An 11,925-nucleotide genomic window follows, 5' to 3' on the forward strand; every position below is an offset into this window, starting at 1 on the left:
TGTATGGCGAGGCTCTGATTCAGCAGAGAAAGGTGAAAAACTTTCTAGGTCAAGGTACAACATAGAAAAGGCAGAGAGGCACACTCAAGGAACGAGAAGTAAACCAATTTGGAACTAGTTGTTTTTCACAACTTGTGCTATCCAACCTAATGATTATTCTGGTTGACAATTATTATTATGATTGATAATAACACCTCATCTATGTTGTTAAAAGTGCTAGCCATTAAAAGGGAATCTGTGTGACGTAGTTTTAAACAGTATTGTACTCCCTGCTAAAGTCAGTACTGAAGGATGAGGACTGCCATCTTTTTATTTATCGTGAAAAGGTAAAGAACAATCATTAAATCCTACTTTGCTTCAGGTACTTTCATATATTTGACTAAAATGCAGTTTCCATGAGGGCAAGATTTTCTCTTTAAAGCTACTGTATTAACTGCTGTATCACCAATACTTGGAATAGTGCCTAGAATATAGTTGGCACTCGATAAATATTCTTTGAATGACTTGGGAAAATATATATATATAAAATCTCATTTAATCCTTACAACAAACTTGCAAAAGAGGCATTAGCATTCTGATTATACAGGAGGGAAAAGAATGGCTAAAAGAAGTTTTGTAAACTTGTTTAAAGTCATGCCAAGGTCAAACACAATAGACTATAAGCTACATATGGGCAGGGAATGTGTCTGTTTTATTCTTTATGGTATCCCCAGCATTTAGTTCATTATCTAGATTATAGAAGCACTCAATACATATCTTTCTTAATGTATATGTATAACTGATTCACTTTGCTATACACCTGAAACTAACACAACATTGTAAAGTAACTATACTCTAATAAAAATTTTAAAGTATATACCTTTTTTATTGAAGTATAGTTGACTTACAATGTTGTGTTAGTTTCTGGTGTACAGCAAAGTGAATCAGATATATATATGTGTGTGTGTGTGTGTGTGTGTGTGTGTATCTATACATATATATAAACATACATATATACATACATACATATTCTTTTTTAGATTCTTTTCCATTATAGGTTATTACAAAATATAGGTCCTGTGCTATATAGTAAGTCCTTGTTTTTTTTTAATATATATAGTAGTGTGTATATCTTTTGAATAGGAGAAAGCAAGCAAGCAAACACATACTTGTATGAACACAAATACAATTCATTTTGCCTTATACCAACCACATCATCACCCAAACTCAAAAGAATAATTGAATCTCAAAAATTCATCAGTTGGCCTCACATGTTTGTTGGTTTAAACATTCTGTGATTTTTTTTTATGCAGTCTCACTTGTAGACAGTGGTGGTTCTCTTTCAGTCCTTTTAACCTTTAGATAGTCTCAAGGTCTTCTCTTTGGAGGATGTTTATACCTTCCTTTTGGAGGATGCTTCTTTTTGGAGGATGCTTTAAACTTTTTCTATAAAAAGCCAGGTAGTAAATATTTTAGGCTTTGAGGGCCATATGTCCTCTGACAGAAATATTCAACTCTGCCATTGTGGTATAAAAGCAACATGTAGATGAATGAAAATGCCTGTATTCCAATAAAACATTATTTACAAAAACAGGTAGCAGGCCAGATTTTGCCACAGACCATAGTTTACCTATCCCTGTTTTATAATAGTACTTCGATTCTTCCATCTCTTGCCTTTCCAGGACTTCTCTAACACTGTGCCAACTGTGAAGCTCCCCCTATCCTTGGTATATTAATACATGACAGGACAAATACAGTTTTAATGAGTTTTAACAGTTAAACCCCTTCCATTTAATAACTGTAGATGGCAGAGGCATGATCACAACAGAGAAAGATCAGTTAGAGAGGGTGGCAGGTAGCCTGGACAAAGCCCCAATATATGGTTCCTTCTCCTAATCATGTTGGTAGAAGATCTGGACATCAGGTTTGCAGGGAAAAAAACTAGATTTTTTGGCTTTTTTTCATCAGTGAACCTAGAGTTGATCAGATAAAAACAGGCTCACAAATAACCATACCCATAAGAGACTGAATGCCATCTCATACGCCAATTTAGGTGACCATGAAAACTATCAAGTGGACCAATTACTCATATTCTCTACTTTCCTACTTCCCTACATCAGGATGTGTAAAAAAAAATCTTGAGTCTTCTTCAAGGAAAAAAAGGGAGAAGACTCAAATCAATAGAATTAGAAATGAAAAAGGAGACGTATCAACTGACACTGAAGAAATACAAAGGATCATGAGAGATTACTACAAGCAACTATGCCAATAAAATGGACAACCTGGAAGAAATGGACAAATTCGTAGAAATGCACAACCTTCCGAGACTGAACCAGGAAGAAATAGAAAACATGAACAGACCAATCACAAGCACTGAAATTGAAACTGTGATTAAAAATCTTCCAACAAACAAAAGCCCAGGACCAGATGGCTTCACAGGCGAATTCTATCAAACATTTAGAGAAGAGCTAACACCTATCCTTCTCAAACTCTTCCAAAATACAGCAGAGGGAGGAACACTCCCAAACTCATTCTACGAGGCCACCATCACCCTGATACCAAACCAGACAAAGATGTCACAAAGAAAGAAAACTACAGGCCAATATCACTGATGAACATAGATGCAAAAATCCTCAACAAAATACTAGCAAAGAGAGCCCAACAGCACATTAAATGGATGATACACCATGATCAAGTGGGGTTTATTCCAGGAATGCAAGGATTCTTCAATATACATAAATCAATCAATGTGATACATCATATTAACAAATTGAAGGAGAAAAACCATATGATCATCTCAATAGATGCAGAGAAAGCTTTTGACAAAATTCAGCACCGATTTATGATAAAAACCCTCCAGAAAGTAGGCATAGAGGGAAGTTTCCTCAACATAATAAAGGCCATATATGGCAAACCCACAGCCAACATGGTCCTCAATGGTGAAAAACTGAAATCATTTCCAGGAAGATCAGGAATAAGACAAGGTTGCCCACTCTCACCACTATTGTTCAACATAGTTTTGGAAGTTTTAGCCACAGCAATTAGAGAAAAAAAGAAATAAAAGAAATCCAAATTGGAAAAGAAGGAGTAAAGCTGTCCCTGCTGGTAAATGACATGAAACTATACATAGAGAATCCTAAAGATGCTACCAGAAAACTACTAGAGCTAATCAATGAATTTGGTAAAGTTGCAGGATACAAAATTAATGCACAGAAATCTCTTCCATTCCTATACACTAAGGATGAAAAATCTGAAAGTGAAATTAAGAAAACACTCCCATTTACCACTGCAACAAAAAGAATAAAATATCTAGAAATAAATCTACCTAAGGAGACTAAAGGCCTATAAGCAGAAAATTATAAGACACTGATGAAAGAAATTAAAGATGATACAAATAGATGGAGAGATATACCATGTTCTTGGATTGGAAGAAACAACATTGTGAAAATGACTCTACTTCCCAAAGCAATATACAGATTCAATGCAATCACTATCAAACTACCACTGGCAAATTTCATAACTTGTATGGAAACACAAAGGACCCCAAATGGAACAGGATAGGAAGCCCAGAGATAAACCCACGCACATATGGTCACCTTATCTTTGATAAAGGAGGCAAGAATATACAGTGGAGAAAAGACAGCCTCTTCAATAAGTGGTGCTGGGAAAACTGGACAGCTACATGTAAAAGAATGAAATCAGAACACTCCCTAACACCATACACAAAAATAAACTCAAAATGGATTAACGACTTAAATGTAAGGCCAGACACTATCAAACTCTTAGAGGAAAACATAGGCAGAACCCTCTATGACATAAATCACAGCAAGGAGCTTTTTGACACACCTCCTAGAGAAATGGAAATAAAAGCAAAAATAAACAAATGGGACCTAATGAAACTTAAAAGTTTTTGCACAGCAATGGAAACCATAAACAAGACGAAAAGATAACCCTCAGAATGGGAGAAAATAGTTGCAAATGAAGCAACTGACAAAGGATTAATATCCAAAATTTACAAGCAGCTCATGCAGCTCCATCTCAAAAAAAACCCAATCCAAAAATGGGCAGAAGACCTAAATAGACATTTCTCCAAAGAAGATATATAGATTGACAACAAACACATGAAAGAATGCTCAACATCATTAATCATTAGAGAATTGCAAACCAAAACTATAATGAGATATCATCTCACACTGGTCAGAATGGCCATCATCAAAAAATCTAGAAACAATAAATGCTGGTGAGGGTGTGGAGAAAAGGGAACCCTCTTGCACTGTTGGTGGGAATGTAAATTGATACAGCCACTATGGAGAACAGCATGGAGGTTCCTTAAAAAACTAAAAATAGAACTACCATACGACCCAGCAATCCCACTACTGTACATATACCCTGAGAAAACCATAATTCTAAAAGAGTCATGTACCAAAATATTCATTGCAGCTCTATTTATAATAGCCAGGATATGGAAGCAACCTAAGTATCCATCGACAGATGGATGGATAAAGAAGATGTGGCACATATATACAATGGAATATTACTCAGCCATAAAAGGAAACGAAATTGAGTTATTTGTAGTGAGGTGGATGGACCTAGAATCTGTCATACAGAGTGAAGTAAGTCAGAAAGAGAAAAACAAATACCGTATCCTAACACATATATATGGAATCTTAAAAAAACAAAAAGGTTATGAAGAACCTAGGGGCAAGACGGGAATAAAGACGCTGAACTACTAGAGAATGGACTTGAGGATATAGTTAGGGGGAAGGGTAAGCTGTGACAAAGTGAGAGAGTGGCATGGATATATATACACTACCAAACGTAAAATAGATAGCTAGTGGGAGGCAGCCGCATAGCACAGGGAGATCAGCTCGGTGCTTTGTGACCACCTAGAGGGGTGGGATTGGGAGGGTGGGAGGGAGGGAGATGCAAGAGGGAAGAGGTACAGAGACATATGTATATATATATAACTGATTCACTTTGTTATAAAGCAGAAACTAACACACCATTGTAAAGCAATTATACTCCAGTAAAGATGTTAAAAAAAAATTCTGAGTCCTTCTTATGTGCCATAAGGTGTACTAGGTGCTGAGGACACAACAATGAATATGAAGCAGCCGCTCCCCTCATGGTTCTTGTAGTCCAGGGGTCAGCACATTTTTTTCTGTAATGGGCAAAATAATATTTTTTTGGCTTTTCAGTTGTGACAGTTTCTGTCACAACTACTGAGTTGTGCCATCATAGTGTGAAAGCAGCTATAGACAATATGTAAATGAATAGGCATGGTTCTGTTCCAATAAAACTTTATTTACGGACATTGAAATTTGAGTTTCATATAATTTTCACATGTCATAAAATCCTATTCTTTCTTTTTCCCCAGCCATTTAAAAATACATTTTAAAAAACACTCTTAGTAGCAGGCCATCCCCAAAAAGGTGATGGGTTGGATTTAGCCCATGGGCTGTAGTTGGCCAACTCCTGGTCTGGTATAATGGGGAAGATAAACATAGAAACAGATTATTTCAACACAATGTGATAAAACCTACTAGATTTCTATGAGAGACAGAGAAAGTTCACCTAACTCAACCCAAGGCATTAAAGAAAGTACCCTAGAAACATCCCCAGAGCTGAATCTTAAAGGTCAATATGAAGGCATTAACTAAGGAAAGAAAGAGGAAAGTATGCTCCAATAGAAAGCAGAGAATGATCAGAGTCAGAGGTGACAAACAGCATGAAATTCTTGGGGAATGGTATTACTCTAGCACAAAAGACAAGTGTCAGATGAAGTTGCAGGTATGGGTAGGGATGAAGATATACAATGTCTTATTTACCATGCCTCTGGGCAATGAAGGCCACTTACAAGTTTCCAGTAGGGGATTAATATAATTGAATCTGTATTTTAGATTTACTTCTGTGGCAACACCTTGGCAGACAGATCTGAGACAGCCAAGAGGCTACTGAAATAGTCCAGGGGAGAGATGATAAGGGCAATAGTGGTGAAAATGGAGGGAGGAGTGTAAATTCTGGAGGTTAAATCAACATGGCTTAGTGAGGGAGAGCAAGGAGTCAAAAATGACTCAGGTTTCTCACTTGGATGGCTAGATGGATGAAAGTACCACCAACTGCTATTGGAAAGGGAGAGAGTTTTATAAGCCAGATAATGAGTTCAGATTTAAACACATTGCCTTTCAGTTCCTGCTGGGTTCTCCTGTAGAGATGTTTACCAGGCTGCTATGCATATGAGCTTTGGGGAGAGATCAGAACTAGAGATATAGTCGTGAGCACAGAATAGTGGAAAATGATATTTGAGGGCTTGATATTGAAGAGCAGCTGTAAAGGGAATAGGGTATGTGAAAGCTAGAAGGGGTAAGGTTGTTAACAGAGAGTTGAATTTAGTCTTTCTCAGCTGATTCCTGAGAATTAAGCCCGAAGCCCTCAAGGCAGCGGTTCTCAAACTGTAAGCTTTACACCTGGAAAGCTTGTTAAAACATATTGCTGAGTACCACCCTCAGAGTTTTGATTCTGTAGGTCTATGGTAATGCCCAATAATTTGCATTTCTAACAAGTTTCTAAGTGATGCTCACCAGTAAGAAACACAGCCCTGAAGAATCCATTGTATGAAATGAATTAACTTCTCTCTTCTGCATCTAGCACACTCCTAGTTATGTGCCATCCTTGGGAAAACTGAGATAATGGTCACTCAACTTATTTTCTTTCTTCTGTGATTCAGATAAGGAACTCCAATGGAGAAAGACTGGAAGGTGTCAGGGTTCCATGATTGAGTCACCAGACTCTAGCCTAGATTAGACATTCAATAAATATTTGTTGACTGAAAGGTTGGCACAGTCCATGGTACAGTCGGGGGAGTGAGCTGCTGATATAGAAGGGTTTATCTCTGAAGTTGAGATGAAGGACCCATAAGACTAAAGTTTGTGATTCTTTACAAGAACAATGAAATCTTTCAGTATGACAGCAGAAACTGGGGTAGAGAAGATGATGGTGAAGCAGGTGCCAAAGTATAAAACAGAAGTGGGAGTATGACCTGCAGGCTGATAGATGACATTGGTAAGGAAATGATAATGATAAAGCCTGCTTGTTTGAATTTCAAAAGGGATTTTTGTGTGAGTTTAGAAGAATAATGGTTTAGAAGTTGTCTGTGGAAAGCATGCCTAAACCAGGGCATGTGTATATACTATCCATCAAATTGTGTCTTAATTTTATCATTACAACAGTGCCCTGAGACTTTACCCACGTGATAAAAAATAGCGTCTACACATTTTCTCTTTCTGGACAGTTTTGTAATTTCCAGCATAAACAACTTCTTTCTTTCATACATATTTCCTACTGAGGTCATTTCTAAGAATTGGGTGTGTTTGGTTGCTATTGTGAATGGGATATATTTCTCCTTATAGGTCCTTATTGGTTAATGTCGCCTACTTTTAAATTAAATTTGTGCTTCTTTGACTTATCCTTTGAACTGGTTGTAACACCTTACAATATCCTTATTAATGTTAAATAAAAATCTTTAACACATTCATTTTTCTATCGCTATGAGTTAAGATTTTATCTTTTTAAAAATTATCTTTTAACATTTGCAATGCATTGTTATTGTCCAACATTACTGAAGTAGATTTGATAGAATTTCATTTATAGGTTTTCCATCTAAGTTCAAAAATTGGATAGAGAGCTTCCCTGGTGGCGCAGTGGTTGGGAGTCCGGCTGCCGATGCAGGGGACACGGGGTCGTGCCCCGGTCCAGGAGGATCCCGCATGCTGCGGAGTGGCTGGGCCCGTGAGCCATGGCCGCTGGGCCTGCGCATCTGGAGCCTGTGCTCCGCAGCGGGAGTGGCCACGGCAGTGAGAGGCCCGCATACCGAAAAAAAAAAAAATTAGATAGAATGTTCTTTTTGGAGCAGTTTGTCAGATGTTGGTATCAGAGTGATGCTACCTTCAAAACCAATGTGAATAACTCTTCAAGATGTTCAACTGTATAACATTGCTATAGAATTGAATTTGTCTATTCCTAGAAAGTTTGAAGGAACTCGCTGGTAAATACATCTGACCTTAAAGTATTTGTAGAAGTTTCTCTTTGATGATTGTTTTCAATGTTTCTACAATTACAGGTCCATTTAGTTTGCAACTTCTCAATAATGCTTGCCATTTAATATTTATTAGATATTTTAAATTTCTCTGAGATTTTCAAATTTATTAAGGTACAATTTAGTAGTATCCTATAATTTAAGAAACCTTTGTATTTGCTCTTATATTCCATTTATCACTTAAATTTTATTTACAATTCATCATTGTTTTCTTGATTAAATTTGCTAGAGGCTTATCTACTTAATTCATTCCCCCATTAAAAAAAACCCTACCCATCGGCTTCATATTATATTGGATTCTTAGTCACATAATTTCATTCTTCATATTTAATAATGAAATATTTAAGGCTATAAATTTACTCCTGAATATTGCTCTCAAAGATTTGATAAGTCATGATCTCGTTTTTGTTATTTTTTATTAGTCTGCCAGTGTTTCTTTGAGCTAATACTTGCATATAAATTGTGTTCTGAAATATTCATGCAGTTGAAGACTTTTGTTTAAATTTGTTTTCAAGTTTATAAAAGTTTTACATTATCATCAGAGAACAGAGAAAGTGTGTCTACTTGCAAGAGTTTGCAAAGGTTTTCTTTGTGGCATATCAATGATCATTTTTTTAAATGTTACCAGAATATTTGAAAATATAGTGCATTCACTGTCTATAGAATACAGTTTTTGACATTTATTAATTAGACCCTATGAATTATGGTTTTCAAACTTTTGAAGTATATATTTTAGGTCTACTTTATCTGATATAGTTAAATTACATTAAAGTTTCCCATATAGATATTTATATAATTTTTCTTCTTTTATTGCAGGTTTTTTCTTTACATATTTAGATCCTTTTTTTTTCCTCAAAGAATGGTTTCATGAATACAAATCCTTAATATAGTCTGTATCTTCTATCTCTTGGGACCAATGTGATTGTATGGTTATTGGTCCTGTTTTGTTTTCTTTTTTTCAAATAGATAAGTGACATGATTAGATGCTTATTTGGAGAATGGATTGATTGGAAGGAGGTGAGACTACAAGATTAGAAGCCAGTGAGAAGACTATTACAATGGTCCAGGTGAGAAATGATGAACAACTGGATTAAGACAAGGGCTACAGAGAGGTGTTTAGCAAGTAGAATAATCAAGACTTGGAATAACTTGGATTGAAGTGGCTTGAGGCAAGTGAGAAGAGTTGAGGGCAACACCTAGATTTATGACTTAGTTAACCATTACCTAAAGAGCAGTATAGGAGGAAGAGCTGGGCTGGCTTTTCAGAATAAGCCATTTTCTGAAGTTCCTTCTTTATATTCACCCACAAACACTCAAGCTCAGACCTAAAGCTCAGTGTTGAATCTTTGTCAGTTGATTGGTTTACTCAAACCAAAGACTTTCTACCTTAGTATAAAACACTAGGCTAAATATTAAATTTCATGGAGATCACATTTCTTTTATATGCTGAGAGCTCTTTCATAAATTAGAAGAATAACTTGGACCAGGAAAGAAGGAATAATGTCCTATACCATCCCCAGGGTAGTCCATAGATGAAGGTTAAGTTTTCCACAAGAGGGCAGCATCACCTAATAAATTACATCATTGAATGCCTCCTCCAATCGGAGTTGAGGTGGGGAAGCTGAAAGTGTAGACAACATAGGTTCTGGGAGCCATAGGACCTGCAACACCATGAAAACCAAAGGGCCCGATTATCTCCAAGGCCATAATTATAGCCACTCTTAAGTGACTGGTAGTGGCAGATGTCACCACAGCAGGGAGAAAGAAGACATGGAGCTCACCAAGGGAGGATGAGTGAGTGACACACCCGAACACTCTCATTCTTAGGACTGGTTCAGAAGCCAATACGGATCATGTCTACATTCCTTCTAAGTGCTGGTACCTCTGTATAACCAATATTTCTCAAGGGGCTTTATTCCCTGTCAGATCTTTTTCACCCCTAATGGTTTCCCAGCAAATCTTGTCCCTGAAGGTTAGGTTGCAAAGCACAATACAGTTTGATGATCTCCTTATTTCATAATGGTGTTTGGTTACCAATTATGCTTCTTTTATACCCTAGGGAAAGGAATGGGACTGAATTTCACTGAGAACCTATTATGTTAAAGGCATTTTACATAAATTGCCTCACTTAATCATCATCCTACTATATAGGAACTATTATTTCCCATGTGACAGAACCAGGAAGTAGCATACATGTGTCTATCTGATTCTAAAACAAAAACTTCTAAATTCACCGAGCTGCCCCTTTAAGAAGCCTTATTTAAAACCTAAATTATGACCTATCCAATACTGAGTCAGTGACCATGTGTCTATTGTATAAGACATTATTTAACATGCCACCTCTTACCTAGGTACATGGGCAGGCATGGCTTAGTCTTATGTAGCAGCAGGTAATATAATAAATCAATGGGATCCTATATAACTTCACCCTTACTAACTCAAAATCTTTCCTCCTAAGTATTCTCTCCTCGGGATAAATCATTTGCATATAGAGCAGGAGAACAATGGAAAAATTAAAGATGGTTTCTGTGTTTCTGGCTTGGTTGACTAAGGGCATGGTGGTCCCAGTCACTGAGATAAGGAGCTTGTGAGGAGAAGAAGATGATGCATTAGGTTTTGAGCATGTTGTGTGTGAAATGCTTCTGAGACATCTAAGTATAAATGTCTAGTAGAAGTTGGTTATAGGGGCCTGGGGCGTTAGAGATCTAGTCATCCACATACAGATGATAATTGAAACTCGGGGACCGGGTGAGATTTTCCATGGTATATTGATGAAATTAGAAAGGGTAGAACTAGGGGAAACACCAACATTTAAGGGATGGGCAGAGGAAGAGCAGGTGGTAGAGGAACCTCATTTTTAAAAAATGAACAGAGAGATAGAAAAAGAACAAGGAAATGGGGTATCTTGAAAGCAAGAAAGGAGAGTTTCACAAAGAAGGGTGTAATCCAGAGCAGCAATGTCAAATGCCATATGTAAGTCATATATGATAAAGACTAGAAATAACCCATTGACTCTGACAACTAGGAGGTAATACATATATTTTGACAGAGTAGTTTCAGTGGACTTCTGGGAGTCAAATTCAGACTGCAGTGGGTGGAAAGCTAAATGGTAGGTGAAGGGAGGTGAAGTAGAAACAGTGAGTATAGACTCGCCTTTTGAGAGACTGGATATGAACAAAAAGAAGAAGATGGGGCAGAAGCCAGAGGGGGAAGTATGATTACAGGAAGACACAAAATTTTTTCTAATAAAAATAATTAAGATGGAAAAATTTAGGCATGTGTATAGGATAAAGGAAACTAACAGAAAGGGAGAAGTATGAGCTCCAGGAGTAGAGAACAAAGATACAGCAGCAAAATGAAAGGGAGACCTATGGTAAGCTCACCTATAGGTGGATGCTTTGGCAGCAGTAGAATGACTGTCCTTATCTTCCAAATATGTCCTTGTCTTCCTCCTGCTTGTGCCACTCTACTTACCTAGAAAGCTTTTCCCCTCCTGATGGTTTCTTTGTCAAATTCTACCTGTCTTTTAGCTTAGATTCCACCTCCTCTATGAAGTATTACCCTAACCATCTCTTCTGAAGTGCTTTCTCTTTCTCTTGAACTCTAATAGCAATTTCTGTCTGAACAATTCATTTGACAATCACCCTTCACCCTGTGGAATCTCCTTTACGGCTTTCTTTAAAAAAATGTACTGCTAATTAATTTCTCTTATGTGTGTCTTTTCTCCCCTGTTAGACTGTACACTCCTCAAGGGCAGGCTTCCTGTCTTAGAGTTTGCCACAGCCTCCAGAGTGCCTACCATGGCTGGGAGTAGGATCTCTTTAAATCTATGTGGTTCAGCAGTGGCAGGC

At 37.1% G+C, this 11,925-nt stretch overlaps 1 protein-coding gene across 1 annotated transcript in view; it reads right to left on the bottom strand.

Annotated features, from left to right (window-relative positions):
* Positions 1-11,925, bottom strand: part of SHROOM4 (shroom family member 4) — a 217,442-nt gene that overhangs the window by 97,687 nt on the left and 107,830 nt on the right. The gene's annotated exons all lie outside the window — the stretch shown is intronic.

Source organism: Lipotes vexillifer, unplaced genomic scaffold (genome assembly GCF_000442215.2).
Source record: "Lipotes vexillifer unplaced genomic scaffold, Lipotes_vexillifer_v1.1 scaffold129, whole genome shotgun sequence".
Lineage (NCBI taxonomy): Eukaryota > Metazoa > Chordata > Mammalia > Artiodactyla > Lipotidae > Lipotes > Lipotes vexillifer.